Raw genomic sequence first — 20,313 nt, forward strand, 5'->3', positions numbered from 1 at the left:
AAACACTGCATGTAAAATGAGAGCTAGAAGCTGATTGGCTAGTGCTTTATACAGGGCCGGATTAAGGTTTGTGGGGCCCCCTGGGCAATAAACCTGTGGGGGCCCCTATCAATATAACTATTATATATAATCTATATACACACACACCCACCACAATGTCTGTACTGGGCAGGAAGGGCTGGGAGTGGAATGCCCGAGCAGCAGATCAACAGCTGGGAGAGAGCACATGCTCTGTCCCGGTATGCTGGGATACTCACTGTTTAGTGTGGGAAGTGTTCTGAGGGGGATTTCCTTTTTACTTCACTGGGCCCAGCACCGAAGGAGAGCAGCAACAGCAGGAGGAAAGGAATACATCCGATATACCGGCAGTTGGGATGCCGGCTGTGAGTTTCCCGACAGTGGCATCCTGGCAGCCGACAGCGAGTCCCCTCGCGGGCTTGTTGTGCTCGCCACAAGTTATATTCCCACTCGGGTGTTGGCGTGGACCCACCACCCAAGTGGGAATACGGGGCTGTGGTTGGGGTTCCGACCGCCGGCATTTAGCCACCTGTCGGGATTCCGGCGTTGGGATCCTACGGAAGGAATCAGGAGTCTGGCACCCAACTCCCCGCCTTCTCTCATTTTTCCAAGAGTGCCAGGAGCTACGGACAGCCTGGAGGAGTGCGTGCTGCAACATCTCTTCTGTCCGCTCTATGGTCACTGCAGCTGATGCTGAGGAGGGGGATGGGGACCACAAAAGGAGAACTGGAGCGCAGTTCTGCCCTCCCTTAATATACTATTTGTGGGGACTGTGTCGGGGCCCCCTATGTGTGGGGACCCCAGGGGCAACTGCCCCCCCCCCCCCCTCACACACACACTTTGCTGAATACCCCCCACATATAGGGGGTCATTCCGAGTTGTTCGCTCGCTAGCAGATTTTAGCAGCATTGCACACGCTAGGCCGCCGCCCTCTGGGAGTGTATCTTAGCTTAGCAGAATAGCGAACGAAAGATTAGCAGAATTGCGAATAGAAAATTCTTAGCAGTTTCTGAGTAGCTCCAGACCTACTCACAGATTGCGATCAGCTCAGGCCGTTTCGTTCCTGTTTTGACGTCACAAACACGCCCTGCGTTCGGCCAGCCACTCCCCGTTTCTCCAGACACTCCTGCGTTTTTTCCTGGCACGCCTGCGATTTTCCGCACACTCCCAGAAAACGGCCAGTTTCCGCCCAGAAACACCCACTTCCTGTCAATCACACTCCGATCACTTCAAAAAATTCTTCTTTCGGACGTGAGTAAATTTACTAAGTTTTGTGCTAAAATTCTTACTGCATGCGCACTGCGTACCATGCGCATTTTTGCCTTAATCGCGCCGTTGCGAAAATCGGCAACGAGCAAACAACTCGGAATGACCCCCATAGTCTTAGACCTAAGTGTCACACTTGCCTACTCTCCTGGAATGCCTGGGAGATTTTAGAATTTCGGGGAGCTCTCCCAAACTCCTGGGAGAACAGATCAGCCTCCCAATCTAGGGCGATTCATCGTGAATTGTGGTGCTGCACAGCAGGCCAGGTAGCGATGACACGATTCACAACACTACGACCCCACGTCTCCAACCTTGACACCTTCTGCGAGAGTTCTTGAAGGGGACTACTCTAAAGTCGACAACTATGTATTAACAATTTAAGTCACAGATACATTTACCTTAATGCTGTCACTAAAAATAGGGTCAACTTAGACACCTGTGGCAATCCAGCCAATGACCCAGACTCAGGATACCAGTAAAAACTAATTAAAGGGACAATAACCTAAAAAAGATATTTGTGCTTTATTACTCCCTGTCCTATAGAAATGTATGTGCTAGACTTAATATTATTCCTCTGAGCAGGATATAAGGCTACTCTGGGGGTTTTGTCTGCTACGTACTTATGAAATTGTGTGATCTTTCTTAACCTGGCATTAAGCCATTAATACCTTCATACTGCACCCTTTCTGTTGTCACATATATGGCTTGTCAATAGGTCACGCCCCCACAATATTGTATTGTGAAAGGATTATCAAACCTCACACCTAGACAGGTAAGTTCTATTTGGAGGTACATGGATTTTAGGAGAAAAAACCCCCAAATAACATAACTGGGGTAAGTGGAGAGTTCTGCAAGCAGACGTACTGTATACTAGAAACTAGGTAACGTTGTACAGGTTGAGTATCCCTTATCTGAAATAATGAATTCTGAAATGGTCCAAAACTGGAAATGTTTTGAGCGCCTACTGAGATAGTGACACCTCTGCTTTCTGATGGGTCTGTGTAGACAAACTTTGTTTCATACACAGTATTATTAAAAATATTGTATAAAATGAACCTAAGGCTATTGGGTGGGGGGATTTACTTGTCTCCAAAAATGCAGTAATTTACCACGAGTTAACTTTTCACGAATATCTTGCGATACTGCGGCTTTTGCCCAGTATGTACGTTCCCTTTTTCTACCCTTTCAATTGCAAATATACAAAAACGGGATTCGCACAATAATTCCTGGCGGCAAAAACCCCCTGAAAAGTGTAGGTGATAATAGGGTACCTAAAAATAGGGTACCTGCCTGTACCTAAAAATAAAATAAAAAGCCAAACGAATATAGTATAACAGTATAAGGCGTATATTCAATTGAAGTCGGATCCATTCAGAGCATTGTTGTAGGAGGATGTGGCACCGCCACCAGACTTCACGGCAGCATCCACCCGGCTCCAGCAAGCGAGACCTCGCTTGCTGGAGCCAGGTGGAAGCTGCCGCGAGCGGCGGCTGTGCCACATCCTCCTGCATATGCTGTGCTGTAGCCGCTGCTCTCTCCCATCTCCCTGCGGCTCTTCCCCGTCTCCCCCCCCCCCCACCCCACCCCACCCCGTCTCCTCCTCTCAGCTCCCTCATGTCCCTCATCTCAATCCGACTTTTTTTAAAGTCGGATTGAGATGGTCGGAAGGAAGGCCAAATCCTATTGGATTTGGCCCCGTTTCCGACAGAAGCACGCGGATTGGTGGCTATTCCGCCAATCCACGTGCTTTCTGACAAGTCGAATTCCCCGACTTGTCGGATAATTTTGGGGTATATAGAATAGGTCAGAACCCCTTCCGACCTAAAAAAGTCGAAAACTACCATCTTTCCGGCAGACGGCAGCTTTCAACTTCAATTGAATATACCCCTAAAAGTGTATTAGTATAAAAGTATTTGGGGTACTTAAATTGTGTCAAATTGCTGTTGTATGCATTTTTATAAGAAAGTGAAAAAATAATAGATAGCAAGTGTTTTTGTGTAAAATAAATGTTCTATTTAAATAAGGGGTACATATAAATGGGTATACAGTCCAGTCCATAAATATTGGGACATCGGCACAATTCTCATATTTTGGGCTCTATACACCACCACAATGGATCTGAAATTAAACAAACTTTAACTGCAGACTTTCCACTTTAATTTGAGGGTATTTACATCCAAATCAGGTGAGTGGTGTAGGAATTACAACGGTTTCTATATGTGCCTCCCACTTTTTAAGGGACCAAAAGTAATGGGACAATCGACGCAAAAGCTATTTAATGGACAGGAGTGAGCTATTCCCTCATTATTTCATCATCAATTAAGCAGGTAAAAAGTCTGGAGTAGGTGGCTTCGGCGGACATGGAGTAGCACACAGGCTGTGTGTCTCTCCAGCTACTTTATCCTGAATTCCCATCCTGTGTCCCCCCCTGGGCCTGCAGACCGCCCCAATACCTGGGAGGCAGTGTGGAGGTGCCTCTGTACCGCTGTGGGACCCGTCTGCTCTTTATCCGCTGCGGCAGGCCGATTCCGGTGTGCGGGGGTCCGGGGCCCGCTGGATCACGTGGGACGCCGCCATCCTGATTGCCCGCGGTGAGAGCCTGCACTCGGATTCTGCCTTAAGCGCTGCCTGCACCCGTTTCCGTGGCTGCCGCTGCCGTGGGAGACTGTGGCGCTTCTCCTCCCTTGCTCCCGCCTGTGCCTGAGAGGGTCTCCGAGGGGTTCCCGGCCGCGGCGCTGTCACGTGACCCGCCGACGCTCTCCTCGCTCGCTCCGGCGGCCCCAGCCTGTACTCTTCGGCTCCTGCACTGTCCTCCTTTACTCTACTGCTGGGGATGAGGTGCGCGGCACGGCTGTCCAATAAAAGTGCCTGTGCCCTCCCCACATTATAAGTGCTGCCCTGCCCAGCTCAGCTCTACACAGGGGAAGGAGAGCCGTGCTGTATTAACCCCTGGAGTATCCCACAGGACATATCTGTCTAAATCAATGCTGCTGGTGTCCCGAATGCTGTTGTGAATTCTCATTCCGGGCTGGCAGAGGCTTATTCCTCTGATACACTATATGTTCCCGTGGTCGTTCGCTGGACAGTTTTGATATACTATATTTACCCGCAGCCTGCGACTGGACAATTCTGATATACTACACTATATTATACATTGGCTGCCCCTGGACAGTTTTTGCTATATTCTTTACTATACTTCCTCGCTCCCTGCTGTCTGCTTGGCTATAATGGTCAAGCCGCATCAGTATGCCGCGGCTGCGGCGAAGTTAGAAAAATTTTCCAGAAATCCTCCGACACGGTCCCAGCAGGGGGGGGAAGTACGGTCGACTTCGGCACCGCCTTCTCCGTCGGCTAGCTCCTCATCTGTGGAGGTCACCGATGCTGCTTTACAAAAGGTGCTGGATGCGGTCACGGCCAGGGAAGCCCGCTTGGCCGACATGATCGGTCAGGTCCAGGCGGACTTATCTATTATACACCAAGACCTTCAGCGGGTGCGAGAGAGGGTCGGTGAAGTTGAATCGCGCATCTCCACGCTGGAAGACACGGTTACGCCTCTCAGTAGACGCACTTCTGCTCTGGAGTCTCAGATGACGGAGGTACATAAAAAGATATGGAGGGGAGATTGCGACGAAACAATGTCTGTTTCGTCGGACTTCCGGAGAAGGAGGAGGGTGCCTCCCCTGAAAAATTTCTTGAACGTTGGCTGCTGGATACGTTTGGAGCGGAGGAGTTCACCTCACACTTTGCAGTGGAGCGTGCCCATAGGGTCCCAATGCGTCCACTTCCTCCAGGGGCACCTCCCCGTACGTTTATTGCCAAGCTCCTTCATTATCGGGATAGAGATGTGATTCTGAGACTGGCCCGCACTAAGGGCCCCCTTAAGTGGAACGGTTCTACAATTTCAGTTTTTCCGGATTTTGCTATCGACGTCCAGAAGGATAGAGCTCAGTTTGTCCCTGTGAAACGCAGGCTGCGTGAACTGAATATCCCTTATGCCATGCTCTTTCCGTCTAAACTGCGGGTGGTCTCGGATGGAGAAACAAAATTCTTCATGACCCCTCGTGAAGCATCAGTGTGGCTGGACAGACGCTTTCCGGCACGGCGCGCGTTAGCCGCTGATTGAACTTTATGCATTTGATTTCTCTACTTGCAAGTATACTGTTTCTCTTATGCCTGCTATGTTATTTGTGTGTTGACTCGGTAGGGATGTATAGCTATTTGTGGATATATTCTTCATGACTACCTGCAAGCTGTCAGTTTGGCTGGATGGATGCTTTCTGGCGCGGCGGGCGTTAGCCGCTGATTGAACTTATGCATTTGATTACTCTACTTGCAAGTATACTGTTTCTTAAATGCCTGCTATGTTATTTTTGTATTGTCTCGGGAGGGATGTATAGCTATTTGTGGATATATTCTTCACGATTCCCTGCGAGATGTTAGTTTGGCTGGATGGACGCTTTCCGGCTCGGGGGGGCATTAGCCGCTGATTGAACTCCTGTATGTGATTTTTCTACTAGTCACTATGCTATTATTTTGTGTTGTGCTGCTATGTTGCACACGTAGGGGCTCTCTGTGGCTCTTATGGACCTTCACTGGGAATGGGTAGGTCTACGGAGACGGGAGACTGTTAGATGCTACTTCTTTACGGTTCTTAGGCTTTATAATCTCTGTGTTTGTTTTGTCATAAAGTCTTTAAGGGGTAAAGGGATATACAGTTGGGGTGGGTGTAGTGGTCTAGGGGGGATTCGATTTGAGTTTAGCTGGGAGATTCTCCTGTCTTAAGGTCATTAAATTCTTGGCCCCCTTATTGGATTTAGAATTTGGCCTTGTTTGGTATTGGCGGAGTATGTTAAGGCGTTCTCTGCCTTAGCTCTTATTGTTAGTATTTAGGGTATTTTGTTGTTAGGGATCCAGGTATGCTGCTAATTTTAGGTGGTATACGGGGTGGGGGCGGGGATCTGTTAGACTTATTATTGATTTGTTTTTACTTTTCGCTGTGCAATGTGCTTGTTTCCGCTACGTCTATGTCGCAGCTAACTGCGACATAGACGTAGTCACTGGGGGCGGGCGGCCGCGGGTGCTCTGTGATATTACAACAATGCCCTGCTATGGCTTTGGTTAAATTTCTGTCGTGGAATGTGCGGGGGATCAATGACAAAATTAAGCGCTCCCTGGTGCTTCGACAGATTAAGCTTTACGCCTCGGATATAATTTGCCTGATGGAAACCCACTTACTGGGTACTAAGATTATGTCCCTTAAAAAACCTTGGGTGGGCTGGGCTTACCATTCCATGCATACCGCAGCGTCCCGGGGAGTGTCGATCCTAATTAGGAAGTCTGTTCCCTTTGCGCTTGATTCTGTGCAAACGGATCAATGGGGTAGATATATGTTTCTCAAGTGCAGAATTAACTCCGTCCCCCCTATTATTGCTGGCTGTGTATGTGCCCCCTCCATACTCGCACGACGTCCTTAAAAAGGCGTCTGCCTTTATGGCTGCGTCCCCTGGGGTAGCTGTTATCTGTATGGGTGACTTCAACAACGTTTTAAACCACGAGTTGGATAGGCTGTCTACGGCATCCCACAGCCCAAGCGTTCCCCATTTGCAGACACTGTTTCGGAGCTGACTTTGGTTGACCCCTGGAGATTGAAGTATCCCGACTTGAGGCAGTACTCATGTTTTTCACACTCTCACTCTTCCTTCTCTAGGATAGATTTGGCTCTTTTGTGACGGGAGCTTTTGCCCAAAGTTCGAACTGTCAGATATGAGACTAGGGGTATCTCGGATCACTCCCCCATATCGTTACATATTGACTTAAACTGTCAGCGAGGCCAAGCAGTGTGGAAATTCAATCCCTTTTGGCTGACGCATATGGGTGAGGGATCAGACTTGGAAGCTAGCTGGTTAGAATTCTTTGTTATGCATGAAGACACCTCGGATGTGTCTTTGCTGTGGGACACTTTCAAGGCCTTTGTAAGAGGAACATTGATTAAACGGGTGGGGAGTCTTAAATCCTCCTTTAGAAAACTTGAATCTGAATTGGAGGCCCGGGTAGTTGCTTCAGAGCTGATGTATGTGCGCGATGGCCTAGACGCCTCTAAGTTGGTGTGGCTCCATGCGCTGGGTGAATGGAAGGAATACCTGTGGGGGAAAACCCAGCACAGACTTCTCTTCTCCTCGCATGTCCAATATGCTACTGGGGATAGACCAGGTTCTTATTTGGCCAATCTTGCAAGGGGTGACCGCTCCTCTCATACTGTAGTGGAGGTTTTGGTCTCGGCTGGGTCTGTATTGGACCGCACCCCCCAAATCGTGGCGGAATTTGTCTCGTACTATCAGACGCTCTATAGTTCTAAATTGTCCTGTTCCCCACTAGAACTGCGTGACTACTTGGATGGAATCCACTTGCCACGTGTCTCCAGTGAAGCCAGGGCTCTTCTCGATGCTCCTTTGTCGTTGGAGGAGATTGAGATTGCGATCTCTGCCTCCCCCGTTGGTAAGGCCTCTGGCCTTGATGGCATTCCGTCAGAACTGTATAGGAAGCATATCAATTTTTTTGCCCCTCAGTTGCTTAAGTTATTAAATGAAATCTTTGCCCAAGGCGTGCTTCCCCCGTCTATGGCAGAGGCGTTGATTATAGTCATTGCCAAGCCAGATAAGGACCCCAGGAAGGTTGAATCATACCGTCCTATTTCCCTGCTGCCCACGGACATTAAAATCCTAGCCAAGGTTCTGGCTTCCAGACTTAACCAGGTTATCTCCCAAATTATTCACCCTGACCAAACGGGCTTCATGCCTGGCAAGTCCACCGCTGTAAATTTGAGGCGCCTGTTCACTCATTTTCAGGTTTCTCAGGGGGAGGACTGCTCTGCCGTTATAGCTTCTTTAGATGCTGCAAAGGCTTTTGATTCGGTGGAGTGGGCTTTCCTCTGGGAGGCTATGGGTAGGTTTGGCGTGGGCCCCAACTTTATTGGCTATGTTAAATTATTGTATTCTCTGCCCATGGCCAGAGTCTCGGTGAACGGGTTTGTTTCGGACTCCTTTCCCCTGTCCAGGGGAACGAGACAAGGCTGCCCTTTGTCTCCGACTCTGTTTGCCATTGCTATTGAGCCATTGGCATGTTTGATTAGAGCAAATCCAGATATTGTGGGTATTGGGGTTGGCGCAAGAGAGGACAGGATAGCGTTATACGCTGATGACCTCTTGCTCTTTGTGGACGACTACTTCTCCTCCTTACCTAAACTCCTTGACTTGATAACCAACTACGGACGCTTCTCCGGACTCAAAATTGACTGGGACAAATCCACCATTACTCCACTTAGAGGCCCGGTTCCTGTGGCCCCAGTGATTCATACCCCCCTTAAATGGGTAGACTCTTTCAAGTACCTGGGTATATGGGTATCGAATGACCCTTGTACCTATGTTTCCCTTAATATCATGCCGCAGATGGTGTATCTCCGCTCAAAGGTCAAAGTTTGGGGGACTCTGCCCCTGACTGTTACTGGTAGGGTCAATTTGGTAAAAATTGTATACTTGCCTAAACTCCTTTATGTCCTCCAGCAATCCCCTATATATATTAACTTGAAGACATTTAAACAGATTGACAGTTTGCTCTCTTCTTTAATTTGGGCCAGTCGGAGAGCGCGGTTGAGATTTGACGTTCTGTCCAGACCGAGAGTGCTGGGAGGCTTAGCTCTCCCTATGTTTCGATTTTATTACTATTCTGCGCAGTTGGCACAAATATGGGAGTGGGTAAATGCCCCAGATGCTCACACCATACACTCCCAGATGCTTTTACAGGCCTACCCTGATGGCTCTCCATTACAGATGCTTATCTGTGGGAACCCTAACTTGTCCAAGATCCCTATAATAAAACAGGCCTTCCTCATATGGAAACAGGTACATGTTATCCTGTTGGGCCAGGGTATTGACCCAGATACTCCTCTGGACAATGCCTTTGGCTTCCCAGAATTGGCTTCGCTGCAGACTGGGGCGGTGTGGGGGAGGTGGGGGGTGACATCCCTGGGATACTTGTATAGCGATGGTATACTGAAATCCTTCCTGCAACTTCAACAGGATTACAGTGTACCCTCGTCTCATTTCTACCGATACCTGCAACTGAGACATGCGCTTAATGCACAATTTCCCGATACTCCCCCAACGATAGCTGACTCCCCGGTGAAGTCTCTCCTGCAGTCCCTGGGAAATGGACATCTGGTGTCCAACATCTATACAACCATGCTTCGATCTCACTACTCTGACCCGTTATCCCTTCTCAGGAATAAGTGGGAATCTGACTTGGGTGCCATCTCTGATGAGATTTGGGAGGGTGCTTTGTGTTCTCCACGATTATCCACTACCACCACCAGATATCAACAAATCCAACTGTTTCTAATACACAGAGTTTATATGACCCCAGTGCGCTTGCGACGTATAGGGGGTACCCACTCCTCCAGATGTCCTAAGTGCGATAGTCTGGATGCGTACTTTTGGCACATTATCTGGCTATGCCCCAAGGTAGCTGTGTTCTGGTCGGGTGTTATTGACGCCCTGGTGTCAACGGGTATTCCCTCGTCTGTATGCTCCCCGACGACATGTGTGTTATCTGCTGTGGAGGAGGATGCCCTGGACCTCCCTGCCAGAAGATATGTAATTAATCTATGTGGCCTGGCCAAGGTGTGTATCGCCCGGCTTTGGCTAGCCAAAGATGCGCCCACAATGCGATCCTGGGTCTCACTTGTAAATGATACGGCCTCTCATGAGAAATATGTATACTTAGCTAGAAAAGCGGGGAAAAAATATCAGGACCTGTGGGGTAGATGGCTTGAGTCTCCGCGCTTTATGGCCCAGAGTGTCTGAGTACCCACTACTGAGGGCTCCGTGCCTGGGCGGACGGGAGATGAGACACGTACCGGGGGGTTAGTGTGGGAGTGTGTTTCTGGACCTGCATGGGGTGAGCTGCCTCTCTTTATTTGTGGGGTCTCCTGGCGCCCGCGGTCGGTCGGCCATACTTTGCCAATATTGCTGTTTTATGATATGCTCAATATTTATGGTGTGTTGCCATAGACGACTCTATACAATATACATTGTTCTATATGGTTCATGCTAATATGTGATACTAGTTCTAATTCATACTATCTGTAACGGAATTAAGCCTGCACATGCTTTACTGTACTAATTGGTTACTACTAGAATTGGGAATCTGCGTATTCCCTGGGTTGGGGATTTGTTTTGGTTTGCTTTGTTTGTTTTTGTATTTTTGTTTCACTGAAAAACACAAAATCAATAAAAAAGTATTGAATTAAAAAAAAAAGCCTGGAGTAGATTCCAGGTGTGACATTTGCATTTGGAATCTGTTGCTATCTACTCTCAATATGAGATCCAAAGAGCTGCCACTGTCAGTGAAGCAAGCCATCATTAGGCTGAAAAATCAAAACAAACCCATCAGAGAGGTAGCAAAAACATTAGGTGTGGCCAAATCAACTGTTTGGAACATTCTTAAAAAGAAAGAACGCTCTGGAGAGCTCAGCAACACCAAAAGACCCGGAAGACCACGGAAAACAACTGTGGTGGATGACAGAAGAATTATAAGTATTTATCTGAATCATTTAAATCCACTTAAAAAACTTCCAAAAGAAAAAATAGATTACTCCCACAAGCCTAAAAACACTTATCCCAATCATAAAGCACCTGAATATACCTGTCCCATACCTTGTACCCCAATTTCCATAATTTTGAACCCCGAAAAGGACATGCCATTATCGGGCAATTAAAAATAATAATAATTTTTTTTTTTTAATGCCTAATTAGCCATTGAGTGGGGGAGGGGGGCTGTCCCAGGGCTGAAAGAAATTGGCGTTAAATTGGCGTTAAACCTATGGAGAATTATCGACGGTAACAATAAAAGCCTAGAATTTCACGGACAACTGAATTACCCCATATGTGTATTATGTGTATATGAAACAAATACATTTTCTAAGATATATCATTATGGCATGCAAATATTCCAAATCCCCAAAAATCCAAATTCCAGAACCCTTTCCCCTAATATTTAGAAAACTATAAACTGAAAATGATATTGTGTGTGTGTGTGTGTGTGTGTGTATATGTGTGTGTGTGTGTGTATATATATATATATATATATATATATATATATTTCTCATACGTCCTAGAGGATGCTGGGGACACTTCAAGAACCATGGGGTATAGACGGGATCCACAGGAGACATGGGCACTTTAAGACTTTGAAGGGGTGTGAACTGGCTCCTCCCTCTATGCCCCTCCTCCAGACTCCAGTTTTAGAATTGTGCCCAGGGAGACTGGTCACACACAGGGGAGCTCTACTGAGTTTCTCTGAAAAGGCTTTATGTTAGGTTTTTTTATTTTCAGGGAGGCTGCCTGCAACAGTCTCCCTGCAGTGTGGGACTTAGGGGAGAGAAGTTAGACCTACTTCTAATGAGTTTAAAGGCTCTGCTTCTTGGCTACAGGACACCATTAGCTCCTGAGGGTTTGGAACACTAGGTGCGACTAGGGGTTCACTCCCAGATCCCGCCGTCACCCCCCTTGCAGAGCCAGAAGTCAGAAGACAGGTGAGTAGAAGAAGATCAGAAGACTTCAGTGACAGCTTTCTGAGGTACCGCACAGCGATCGCGCTGCGCGCCATGCTCCCACACACAGCGGCACTGCAGGGTGCGGGGGGGCCTTGGCAGCATAAAATCGTCTTTTTAAGGCTGGCAAGAGTGGAGTGGAGTGCCTGGGCACGAGATCCGAACCCCCACCAGTAATATATAATAAGAAAATAGCGGGGCTGAAGCGCGCCATTAAGGGGGCGGGGCTTAGCCCTCACAGCTCTCACCAGCGCCATTTTCTCTTCACAGAAGCTGCAGAGACGCTGGTCCTCTCCTCCAAACACTGCTGTACAAGTAACAGGGTGCAAAACGGGGAAGGGGGGGGGGGCACATAATTTGGTGCAAATATAAAAGCGCCTACTGGTCTGGGGCTTTATATTAGAGTTTCAGATCTGGGATTGAGCGCTGGGTTGGGAGCTGGCAAACTCCCTCTGTGTTTCTCTGACAGGCTTTACTGTGGGTCTGTCCCCTATTTGCCCAGTGTGTCTGTGGGTGTCGGTACACGTGTGTCGGCATGTCTGCGGCTGAGTGCTCTTCCCAGGAGGAGACTGTGGTAGGGACAGAAACGGCTGTGGGAGTGACCCTGTCGGCACCGCCGACTCCTGATTGGGTAAATGTGTTGAATGCCTTAAATGCTAATGTGGCTCTTATTAATAAGAGATTAGATAAATCTGAATCTCAGAACCAGACATGGAAGAAATCTGTGGAGGATGTGTTATCACAGGTCCAGACCCCTTCGGGGTCACATAAACGTGCATTTGCTCAGTTGGCAGAGACAGATACCAACACGAACACGGACTCCAGTGTCGACTATAGTGATACCAGATTAGACCCAAAATTGGCAAAGAACATCCAGTACATGATTGTGGCAATAAAAGACGTGTTACATATCACGGAGGACACTGCTGTTCCTGATACTAGGGTCTGTATGTTTAAGGGAAAGAAACCTGAGGTAACATTTCCGTCCTCTCATGAACTGAATACCTTTTTTGAAAAAATGTAGGAAAATCCTGACAAAAAGTTTCTGATTCCCAAAAGGATTCAGGTGGCGTATCCGTTCCCCTCTGGGGATAGAGATAAGTGGGAATCATCTCCCATTGTGGACAAGGCTCTATCACGGTTGTCTAAAAAGGTGGCTTTACCGTCTCCTGACACGGCAGCCCTTAAGGATCCTGCGGATCGTAGACAGGAGACTACGTTAAAATCCATTTACGTCACCACCGTTACGCTGCTCAGACCAACCATTGCATCGGCGTGAGTGAGTACTGCTATTGAAAAATTGGCAGATAACTTGTCATCTGATATAGATACCCTAGATAGGGATAGCATCCTGTTAACACTGGGTTATATCAGGGACGCTGCGGCCTACCTAAAGGAGGCGGCGAGAGATATTGGCATTTTGGGATCAAGAGCCAATGCCTTGGCAATTTGAGCTAGATGAGCATTGTGGATTCATCAATGGAATGCTGATGCTGACTCTAAGAAAGCTATGGAGTCTATCCCATATAAAGGTAGTGTCTTCTTTGGTGAGGGTCTCACTGATTTGGTATGTACTGCTACCGCGGGTAAGTAGTCATTTTTGCCTTATGTTCCTCCACAACAAAAGAAAGCTCACCACTTTCAGATGCAGTCCTTTTGGCCAAATAAATACAAAAAAGGCAGAGGTTATTCCTTCCTTGCCAATAGAGGAAGAGGAAAAGGTAAAAGATCTCCGGCCGTGGCAGGTTCCCAGGAGCAGAATTCCTCCCTGGTTTCTGCCAAATCCACCGCATGACGCTGGGGCTCCTCTGCGGGAGTCCGCACCTGTGGGGGCACGTCTCAAGCTCTTCAGTCAATTCTGGGCTCGTTCGGCCCTGGACCCATGGGTTTTAGAAATAGTGTCCCAGGGGTGCAAACTGGAGTTTCAAGACGTTCCCCCTCACCGATTTTTCAAATCGGCCTTACCAGTTTCTCTTCCGGACAGGAAGGTTGTATGCGATGCAATACAGAAGTTGTGTCTAAATCAAGTCATTATCAAGGTTCCCCCGTCACAACAGGAAAAAGGCTTTTATTTAAGCCTGTTTGTGGTCCCGAAACCGGACGGCTCGGTCAGACCAATTCTGAACCTAAAGTCTCTCAATCTTTACCTAAGAAAATTAAAATTCAAGATGGAATCTCTCCGAGCAGTGATCTCCAGTCTGGAGGAAGGGGATTTCATGGTGTCGGTCGACATAAAGGATGCCTACTTACATGTCCCCATATATCCTCCGCATCAGGCTTACCTGAGGTTTGCTATTCAGGATTGTCATTACCAATTTCAGACGTTGCCGTTTGGTCTGTCCACGGCTCCGAGGATTTTCACCAAGGTAATGGCGGAAATGATGGTTCTCCTTCGCAAACAAGGAGTCACAATTATCCCTTACTTGGACGATCTCCTGATAAAGGCGAGATCCAAAGACAAGCTGGAGCAGGACATTGCGCTCTCCCTGACAGTTCTGCAACAACATCGTTGGCTCCTAAACTTGCCGAAGTCACAGTTGAATCCGACGAAATGGCTGTCGTTTTTGGGAATGATTCTGGACACGGAATTACAGATAGTTTTTCTTCCAAAAGAGGAGGCTCTGGAAATTCAGGGTTTGGTCAAACAAATTCTGAAACCAGCGAGAGTATCAGTCCATCAATGCACTCGATTGCTGGGAAAGATGGTGGCGGCCTACGAGGCCATTCAATTTAGCAGATTCCATGCCAGAGTGTTTCAGTGGGACCTATTGGACAAGTGGTCCGGATCCCATCTGCACATGCACCAGAAAATAATCCTGTCCTCCAAGACCAGAATCTCACTCCTGTGGTGGCTGCACAGCTCTCACCTCCTAGGGGGAGGCAGGTTCAGGATCCAGGACTGGATCCTAGTAACCACGGATGCGAGTCTCTGAGGCTGGGGAGCAGTCACACAGGGGGAAACCTTCCAGGGAAAATGGTCAAGCCAGGAAGTTTGTGTACACATAAACGTTCTAGAGTTAAGGGCCATTTACAACGGCCTTCTTCAAGCCGAACGTCTTCTTCGCAACCTGCCCGTCCTAATACAGTCGGACAACATAACAGCAGTAGCGCACATAAACCGCCAGGGCGGAACGAAGAGCAGGGCGGCAATGGCAGAGGCCACAAAAGTTCTCTGCTGGGCGGAAAGACATACAAGCGCTCTGTTAGCAATCTTCATTCCAGGAGTGGACAACTGGGAAGCAGACTTCCTCAGCAGACACGATCTCCATCCAGGAGAGTGGGGTCTTCATCAAGAGGTCTTCACAGAAGTGACAAGTCTTTGGGGAATTCATCAAATAGACATGATAGCGTCTCGCCTCAACAAGAAACTTCAGAGATATTGTTCCATGTCGAGGGGCCCTCAAGCAATAGCAGTGGACACGCTGGTGACACCATGGGTGTTTCAGTCGGTGTACGTGTTCCCTCCGCTTCCACTCATTCCAAAAGTGCTAAAGATCATAAGAAGAACAAAGGTTCAGGCGATCCTCATTGTTCCGGACTGGCCAAGGAGGGCTTGGTATCCAGATCTTCAGGAATTACTCATAAGAGATCCCTGGCCTCTTCTTCTACGAGAGGATCTGTTACAGCAGGGGCCGTGCGTATATCACGACTTACCGCGGCTACGTTTGACGGCTTGGCGGTTGAACGCCAGATCCTAGCCCGAAAGGGTATTCCCAGTGAAGTCATTCCCACACTTCTTCAGGCTAGAAAAGGAGTAACGTCTAACCATTATCACCGTATTTGGAGAAAATATGTGTCTTGGTGTGAATCCAAGAAGGCTCCTACGGAAGAATTTCAGCTAGGGCATTTTCTCTATTTCCTGCAAGCAGGTGTGGATGCGGGCCTAAAGTTAGGCTCAATTAAAGTACAAATTTCGGCCTTATCGGTTTTCTTTCAAAAACAATTGGCCTCTCTTCCAGAAGTTCAGACTTTAGTGAAAGGAGTTTTGCACATCCAACCTCCATTTCTGCCCCCAGTGGCACCATGGGATCTTAACGTGGTGTTGCATTTTCTTCAATCACATTGGTTTGAACCTTTACAGAAGGTTGAGTTGAAATTTCTCACTTGGAAAGTGGTCATGATATTGGCCTTAGCATCCGCAAGGCGGGTGTCTGAGTTAGTGGCTTTGTCTCACAAGAGCCCTTATTTAATCTTTAATGAGGATAGAGCGGAGTTGAGGACTCGTCAACAATTTCTGCCGAAGGTGGTTTCATCGTTCCACATGAACCAGCCTATTGTGGTACCAGTGGCTACTGACGCCTTCGCGGAGTCAAAATCTCTCGATGTTGTCAGGGCCTTGAAGATTTATGTCGCCAGAACGGCTCAACTTAGGAAAACGGAAACTCTGTTTATCCTGTATGCTGCCAACAAGATTGGAACGCCTGCTTCAAAGCAGACTATTGCGTGCTGGATCTGTAATACGATTCAGCATGCTCATTCTACGGCTGGATTGCCGTTACCGAAATCAGTGAAGGCCCACTCTACCAGAAAAGTGGGCTCATCCTGGGCGGCTGCCCGTGGAGTCTTGGCATTACAACTCTGCCGAACAGCTACCTGGTCGGGTTCAAACACTTTTGCAAAATTTTATAAGTTTGATACCCTGGCTGATGAGGACCTCATGTTTGCTCAATCGGTGCTGCAGAGTCATCCGCACTCTCCCACCCGTTCTAGAGCTTTGGTATAAACCCCATGGTTCTTGAAGTGTCCCCAGCATCCTCTAGGACGTATGAGAAAATAGGATTTTAATACCTACCGGTAAATCCTTTTCTCTTAGTCCGTAGAGGATGCTGGGTGCCCGTCCCAGTGCGGACTCTATCTGCAGTTATTAGTTATTAATTATGTTTACACACAGGTTGTGTTTCTGTTTATAGTCAGCCTGTTGCTGACATGGTTCATGCTGTTGACTGGAGTTTCTGTTAATTGCCATGTTGTACGGCGTGTTTGTGGTGTGAGCTGGTATGTATCTCACCTTAGTTTAACAATATATCCTTTTCCTCTAAATGTCCGTCTCCCTGGGCACAGTTCCTATAACTGGAGTCTGGAGGAGGGGCATAGAGGGAGGAGCCAGTTCACACCCCTTCAAAGTCTTAAAGTGCCCATGTCTCCTGCGAATCCCGTCTATACCCCATGGTTCTTGAAGTGTCCCCAGCATCCTCTATGGAGTAAGAGAAAAGGATTTACCGGTAGGTATTAAAATCCAATTTCTCTTACGTCCTAGAGGATGCTGGGGACTCCGTAAGGACCATGGGGTATAGACGGGCTCCGCAGGAGACATGGGCACTAAAAAAGAACTTTAGGTATGGGTGTGCACTGGCCCCTCCCTCTATGCCCCTCCTCCAGACCTCCGTTTATTACTGTGCCCAGAGGAGACTGGGTGCATTACAGGGAGCTCTCCTGAGTTTCCTGAAAAGAAAGTATTTTGTTAGGTTTTTTATTTTCAGGCAGCCTGCTGGCAACAGACTTCCTGCATCGAGGGACTAAGGGGAGAGAAACAGACCTACTTTAATGTTAGGCTCTGTTTCTTAGGCTACTGGACACCATTAGCTCCAGAGGGAATGGAACGCAGGTCTCACCCTCGCCGTTAGGCCCAGAGCCACGCCGCCTTCCTCCTCGCAGAGCCGGAAAATAGAAGCCGGGTGAGTATATGAAGAAAGAAGACTTCAGAGGCGGCAGAAGACTTCTGATCTTCATAGAGGTAACGCTGTGCGCCATTGCTCCCACACAGCACACACACGGCAGTCACTGTAAGGGTGCAGGGCGCAGGGGGGGCGCCCTGGGCAGCAATAAGGACCTCCAAATCTGGCTTAAATAGTGATATACAGGCTAGGCACTGTATATATGAGACCCCCGCCAGTTGTTTTTTTTTTTTTTCAGTGGGACTGAAGCCCGCAGCTGAGGGGGCGGATCTTGTTCCTCAGCACTCACCGGCGCCATTTTCTCCACAGCACACCGCTGAGAGGAAGCTCCCCGGACTATCCCCTGCTTACCACGGTTAAAGAGGGTTTTTAAGAAGGGGGGGCACATAATTTGGCGCAAAATAGATAACAGCGCTATCTGGGTAAACATATTGTGTTTTTTAGCGCTGGGTGTGTGCTGGCATACTCTCTCTCTGTCTCTCCAAAGGGCCTTAAGGGGGAACTGTCTTCAGATAAGAGGATTCCCTGAGTTTGTGGTGTGTCGGTACGTGTGTGTCGGCATGTCTGAGGTAGAAGGCTCTCCTAGGGAGGAGGTGGAACAAATGACTGTGGTGTCTCCGTCGGCAACACCGACACCTGACTGGTTGGATATGTGGAATGTGTTAAGTGCTAATGTGAATTTATTGCACAAAAGGTTGGACAAAGCTGAGTCCAAGGGATGTACAGGGCGTCAAGCCCTGCCTGCCCCTATGTCACAGGGACCTTCGGGGTCTCAAAAGCGCCCACTATCCCAAATAGTAGACACGGATACCGACACGGATTCTGACTCCAGTGTCGACTACGATGATGCAAAGTTACAGCCAAAATTGGCTAAAAGTATTCAATATATGATTATTGCAATAAAATATGTTTTGCATATCACAGAGGACCCCCTGTCCCTGACACGAGGGTTCACATGTATAAGGAAAAGAAACCTGAGGTAACCTTTCCTCCGTCTCATGAACTGAACGAGTTATTTGAAAAGGCGTGGGAATCTCCAGACGAAAAACTGCAGATTCCCATAAGGATTCTTATGGAGCATCCTTTCCCGAATAAGGACAGGATACGGTGGGAATCCGCCCCAAGGGTGTACAAAGCGTTGACACGCTTGTCCAAAAAGGTAGCGCTGCCATCACAAGATACAGCTACCCTCAGGGATCCTGCTGATCGCAAGCAGGAGACTACCTTGAAGTCCATTTACACACATTCTGATACCTTACTCAGACCGGCGATAGCGTCGGCTTGGGTTTGTAGCGCTGTAATAGCGTGGACAGATACCTTATCGGCGGAAATTGATACCCTGGATAAGGATACCATGTTATTGACCCTGGGTCATATTAAAGATGCTGTCTTATATATGAGAGATGCTCAAAGAGACATTGGCCTACTGGGTTCTAGAGTCAATGCTATGGCGATTTCTGCTAGACGAGTCCTATGGACCCGCAATGGACAGGTGATGCCGACTCAAAGAGGCATATGGAGGTTTTACCTTACAGGGGTGAGGAATTGTTTGGGGAAGGTCTCTCGGACCTGGTTTCCACAGCTACGGCAGGTAAATCAAATTTTTTGCCTTATATTCCCTCACAGCCTAAGAAAGCGCCACATTATCAGATGCAGTCCTTTCGGTCAAATAGAAACAAGAGAGTATGAGGATCGTCCTTTCTTGCCAGAGGTAAGGGTAGAGGGAAAAAGCTGCCTACCACAGCTAGTTCCCAGGAGCAGAAGTCTTCCCCGGCCTCTACAAAATCCACCGCATGACGCTGGGGCTCCGCTGAGGGAGTCCGCCCCAGTGGGGGCACGTCTTCGACTTTTCAGCCACATCTGGGTTCACTCACAGGTGGATCCCTGGGCAATAGAAATTGTTTCCCAGGGGTACAAGCTGGAATTCGAAGAGGTGCCTCCTCGCCGGTTTTTCAAATCGGCCCTGCCAGCTTCTCCCCCAGAAAGGGAGATAGTTTTAAATGCGATTCACAAATTGTGTCTTCAACAGGTGGTGGTCAAAGTTCCCCTGCTTCAACAAGGGAAGGGGTATTACTCAACCCTGTTTGTAGTCCCGAAACCGGACGGTTCGGTCAGACCCATTCTAAATTTAAAATCCTTGAACCTATACTTGAAAAGGTTCAAGTTCAAGATGGAATCGCTCAGAGCGATCATCTCCAGCCTAGAAGGGGGGGATTTTATGGTATCATTGGACATAAAGGATGTATACCTTCATGTTCCCATTTATCCACCTCATCAGGCGTACCTGAGATTTGCGGTACAGGAGTGTCATTACCAATTTCAGACGTTGCCGTTTGGGCTTTCCACGTCCCCGAGGATTTTCACCAAGGTAATGGCGGAGATGATGGTGCTCCTGCGCAAGCAGGGTGTCACAATTATCCCGTACTTGGACGATCTCCTCATAAAAGCGAGATCACGAGAGCAGTTGTTAAACAGCGTGTCACTTTCAATGAAGGTGTTGCAGCAACACGGCTGGATTCTCAATATCCCGAAGTCACAGTTGGTTCCTACGACTCGTTTGACCTTCTTAGGCATGATTCTGGATACGGACCAGAAAAGGGTTTATCTTCCGATAGAAAAGGCCCAGGAACTCATGGCTCTGGTCAGGGACCTATTGAAGCCAAAACAGGTGTCAGTGCATCACTGCACTCGAGTCCTGGGAAAGATGGTGGCGTCTTACGAGGCCATTCCCTTCGGCAGGTTCCATGC

General features: G+C 48.2%; 1 protein-coding gene across 3 annotated transcripts in view; it reads left to right on the forward strand.

Moving 5' to 3' along the window:
• Positions 1-20,313, forward strand: part of LOC135055829 (phosphatidate phosphatase LPIN3-like) — a 178,418-nt gene that overhangs the window by 107,407 nt on the left and 50,698 nt on the right. The window lies entirely within an intron of this gene.

The sequence above is a fragment of the Pseudophryne corroboree genome, chromosome 3 (genome assembly GCF_028390025.1).
Source record: "Pseudophryne corroboree isolate aPseCor3 chromosome 3, aPseCor3.hap2, whole genome shotgun sequence".
NCBI classification, from domain to species: Eukaryota; Metazoa; Chordata; class Amphibia; order Anura; family Myobatrachidae; genus Pseudophryne; species Pseudophryne corroboree.